Source organism: Alligator sinensis, unplaced genomic scaffold, assembly GCF_000455745.1.
Source record: "Alligator sinensis unplaced genomic scaffold, ASM45574v1 scaffold76_1, whole genome shotgun sequence".
Taxonomy (NCBI): Eukaryota; Metazoa; Chordata; order Crocodylia; family Alligatoridae; genus Alligator; species Alligator sinensis.
This window is the reverse complement of record NW_005841865.1, coordinates 4,456,669-4,461,945: the sequence shown is the minus strand read 5'-3', so window position 1 is coordinate 4,461,945 and position 5,277 is coordinate 4,456,669.

Here is a 5,277-nt window from a genome sequence, read left to right as displayed (position 1 = left end):
TGTAAACAAATGTTTGAGGCATGCCCCAAGGGCTGGAGGTAAGGAATAGCTAAGCTTTTTACACAAGAAATCTAGTACACAGTAGCAAGGACATGTATGATAATACCCCTCCCATCATCTCCACCTACACGAAAGAGGCAGTAGTTTATCCAGGGCCACAGCAACTGGTGGGACCCACAGGGCAGGATGATGGAAGGACTCCATGCTGGTTTGTAGACCTTGGTTCAGTCTGGGTCTGGCTGTCATGCACCTGCCCCCTCTCGGTCTCAACAGCTCTGCTTTATAACAGAGGACCAGCCTGCCACCCCACCAGTCTAGATTCAAGGCACTCCAAGGCCACCTTCTCTCCCCTGGGCCCACCTTGGCCTGTCCATCCTTCTTCCATAGCAAAGACAAAGGCTTATTTTTCAGTTTTGCTTCCTCCGTCTCTTAGTGCTGTGCTTGAATTTCTTTAAAAAGACTGGCAATCCCCTTCACTCAATTAATTTCCTCTTCTTACAAGTGTTTCTCATTAAACTTAATGGCTGGCTGTTTTGTGTGGGAAGCTCCATTTTATAGTGGCCATTTAATTAACACACTATATTTTTTTTCTCCCCAAAATACCAGTTTCCAATTATGCTAGAGTCCTGACTGAGTATTACTGGTGTCTATAGAGTTCCAATAAAAACCCTTTATTTCCTGCCATTATGTTTATGCCCAGAAAGGCTATGTATGAACTATGAAACTAATACTGCTGAGTTGCCAGTTTCTACTTTCAGACATGCCCCTTGTTTCAGGGTCTTAAAGTACAGATTTTGGATGAATGCAAGAATTTCTTGTGTGCAAAGCAAAATGAACAATATTGCCATCCTACTTATTTTCTATTACAATTCAAATAATCCCGCATGAAATGTGCAGTTCACCAAACGTCCAATATATGAAGCTTCATACTGCTCTTTCTCGGTTTAATGTGAAGACAGAGCTAAGGAAGAAACTTAACAAGTGAGATGATTCAGGCTGCATGTTGGGAAAAACTTGCTAATGTGACATTCTGGAAGTTTTTTGTAAGCATTATAGCTGAGGCGAATTTTCAGGAGAGATTTGAAGGAGGATAATGAAGTAGCTTTGTGGACGTTTCCAGGGAGATCCTTCCAAGTAAGAGTAACAGCATGCAAGAAAGTACAAAGGTGCTTTTATAAAAATTTATAACATTTTATGAAAATTATCAGCAGTGGGAACTGTAACGGGGTGTGGAGGGGAATAACTGCTGAAAGGCCTTGTAAGCGAAGATAAGCAGCTATGCTTAATGTAATAGAGAATGGCGTGTGTGGAAGGACACAAAAAGGAGAGCAATATGGTAAAAGTGGCAAGCTAGAAAAATGCTCCTTGTAGCAGCAGTGCTGCAAGGAGATACACACACACACGAAAAGTTATTGTGAGGTACCCAGATACTACCATAATAGGGGGCATATTTAAGTACTATAGATTGATAGGAGACGACCTCCTTAGAACAGACTTAGAAATATTTTTGTGCTGCTTGGTCCAAGGAAGTGTGCTTGCCACTTATGAATTTTTGTCCAACTATTTAAGTTCGTCTAATAAAAGATATCCGATTCACCCAAAGAACCTTGTCTGCCTACGTCCTTAGACCAACACAGCTACAACCTATACCCCTGTCACTTATACGCAATTTTCATATGGAACCTCTTACATTATATACCATTACATAAAGTCTGGGGCAGAGGCAGGAAGCAGCAGCTGGAGGAGTTGAGGGGAACCCAGACACTGTGGCTGCTGTTGCAGCTGGAGCAATGGGAGGAGCGGTGGAGGCTGGCACTCAGGGGCGGCAGTATAACCCCTGGGCTGCCAGTTGGATATCCCTGAACTAGACAGATGACTACCCAATTTCTTCCTGAAAACCTACACAACTTCCCTAAGCAGCTTGTTCCATTATCCTATGGATCTTCTAGTTAGGAAACAGAGACTTGACAGTCCAAAATGGAAGTACAGAGACAAAGGGACTCATTGGGAAACCCAGAAATGAGAAGGACCATGTTGTTTTTATTTAAAAGGCAATGCTCTTGGGTCTTGCAGAAAGGGCACATTTTAAAGAGGAGATTCAGGGAGGGAGGGAAAGACTGCAGAAAGACCTGGATAGGTTGCAAGGTTGGGCTAACAAAAACAGGATGCATTTCAATACGGACAAGTGCAGGGTGCTGCACTTGGGCAGTAGTAACCGGCAGCACACTTATAAGATGAGAAACTCCCTTTTTGAGAGCACGGAGGCAGAAAGGGATTTTGGAGTCATCATTGACTCCAAGATGAACATGGGCCGACAATGCAAGGTCACTGTTGGCAGGGCTAACCGGACCCTATCGTGCATCCACAGGTGCATCTCAAGTAGGGCCAAGGAGGTGATCCTCCCCCTCTACGCGACACTGCTCAGGCCACAGCTGGAGTACTGTGTCCAGTTCTGGGCACTCCACTTCAAGAGGGATGTGAACAACATTGAGAGGGTCCAGAGGAGGGCCACCCACATGATCCGGGGACAGCAGGGCAGACCCTACAATGAGAGGCTATGGGACCTGAACCTGTTCAGCCTTCACAAGAGAAGGCTGAGGGAGGTCCTGGTGACCGTCTATAAACTCACTAGGGGGGACCAGAAGGGTTTGGGGGAGACCTTGTTTCCCCTAGCGCCCCCCGGGATAACAAGGAATAACGGCCACAAGTTGTTGGGAAGTAGGTTTAGATTATACATCCGTAGGAACTACTTCACAGTCAGGGCGGCTAGGATCTGGATCCGACTTCCAAGGGAAGTGGTGCTGGATCCTACCGTGATCTTTAAGAAGCGGCTCGATGTCTACCTGGCTGGGGTCATTTGAGCCCAGTTTTCTTCCTGCCCAGGCAGGGGGTCGGACCTGAAGATCTGCAAGGTCCCTTCCGACCTGACTTCTATGATTCTATGATTCAGTGAAGATAGGTAATATCCTAGGGAACAGGTAAGGGGAAGAAATTCTGTTCATGGAAGTCAGAGATGGGGATAAAGGAGCATCTTTAGTGGACGGAGAAAGGGTCAAGAGAATCCACAATAGGAGACAAGACCTGAGCTCAGGAGATGAGTGTCTAGGGGTGTGAGAATGTGCTGTGTTGATTGGCCAGTGGAGGCAGATGCAGATGAAAAGCCTATGGAGTCTTACACCAAAGACACGTTAGAGAACGGAAGGATTGCTTGTAAAGTGTAATGAATTTGAAACAACCCCCATCCCTTCCTTTTTGGACATCTGAACTGTGATAGGAATTAGCCCCTATCTGTACTAAGGGCCTAGCCAAAGCCGTGGACATGAATTGCACTTCATGCCCCTGATAAACTGATTTCTAAGTAGAAAATGAAAGAAATGTAGTCCATGGAGCTCATTCTGGTGATCAGTGGAAAGCTGACTGGTCACAGGTTGCTGGCTTCCCCTCCTTATTGCCAGTTATTAAATTGCATTAAAAGATAGGTTAAAATATACTGTACACTTTCCCACTAACCTTCCTATTGCAAATAAGCAGTTTGCATGGGGATGATTTTGTGCTATTATAAATGGGAAATAAGGTGATTTGTGTATCTGTAAACTGAAAGGCAGGTGCTTCCCCAGCCAATATAGATACTGAAGTGTGGTCTGCACTATTCAAAAAGTTTCAATACAGTGCTCCTGTCCTGTCCATACCCAGCTATGCTGCCAGGCCAGGGCTAGACATTATTTATGACACTGCAACCCTACTGAATTCAGCAGACATGCTCTTCATTTACACCAGGGTAAGCAAAAAGAAATAAAGCCCCAGGTCTGTATTATCTCCCATAACAAGACACATTAGGTCTCGTGCTGACTATAAAGTTGCTTATTATTTCACAAAACTGTAATAAAAATAAATTGAAAAATAAAATAAGCCCGAGTTCATATGGGATATGGGATAAATGATACATTATTTCCAAATCCTTCATTTCTGAGCCTGGTGTTCATGGGGTGGCTTCATTAATTCTCATGCAATAATTTGCAGAGAAATTCCTTCCAAAAAAGCAAGTTTTCAAGCACTGTTAATAATATGAATTTGATTTTTCCACATTAAAACTGTGATAAAACCACGATAATTGTTTTTAATTATCTGAAGACGAAAATGCATTACCCATGTAAGTAATTATTTAAGTAATTTAAAGCTGATTAAATAATAATGATTCTCCGCTCATTGCCCTCAAAGTGCTTCTAACCAAATTTAATTTTAAGAAGGATCAGGAAAATAATCACTTGATCCAAACCTTAATTACTAATTTTCATCCTAATTTATTAAAAAACAGACCTTTTTTTTCCTTTTTCTTTGCAGAGTCTGCAGGGCATTAAAGTGGCATTTTTATTAAGCGAGTCATTTTTGTTCTAAGATGAATGGTGTCATCCTAGATAATGAGGGAGACTTTGCAAAGGGGAGAATACAAGTTACTGGTCAAAGTGTGAATGTGAGAGCCAGGGCTTTCTGCTTTTATCTTTGCCTTCAACTGCAATTCTATTTTGACCTGAATAATGCATTTAGGATTTGGTCCTAATCCACATAACCTTACTATTACAGGGTTGTACCTATGCTCCTATGCATTCAACAGCAGTGGCCCCTAACCAGTGGTTTAGAGGCAACATGTTTCCTGGGAGACCTTCCAAAATTGCTCACGCCGGGGTGGATCCAGGGTCCACACCTCACACCACACCTCGTCTTTGATTCCTTCCCCCAGTAGCAAAGCAGAGCAGGGTAGAGCAGAGTAAGGGCAGGACACTGCAGTGAGAGGATGTGTTACCACCAAGAGCCAAGTTAAGCCTCCCCTGACACTGCAGCTGCCACAATTAAAGGCTTTTGATCTCCACTCACTATAGAAAATTGTGGTGGCTGCAGAGCCTGAGAAGGGTTAACTAACTTGGCCACATCCTCTGGCACCAGTGTGCAGGCCCCACTCTGTTCTGCCCGGCTCTGCACCTTCCTTTTCTAAAACGTAGCTCTGGTGCTCACAGCCACAGGAAATTAAAATTTAAAAATGAGCTTGACAGGGACAGCAGGCTATGACATTGTTAGCAGGATGTTACTTGCTCAGTCTTGTTCACGAGCCAGCACAGTTTGGGGACTATTGGTGCACCGTCTTTGTCTTGGGCGGTTCCTCAGATTACCTCCTTTCTCAGTTGATGAGGACACCACCACCCCTCTGCCTTAATTTCACCCAGTCTTCTGTACAATCTAACAACCGGCTTTCCCTCTCCATTCACACATCTAGAAATCTTA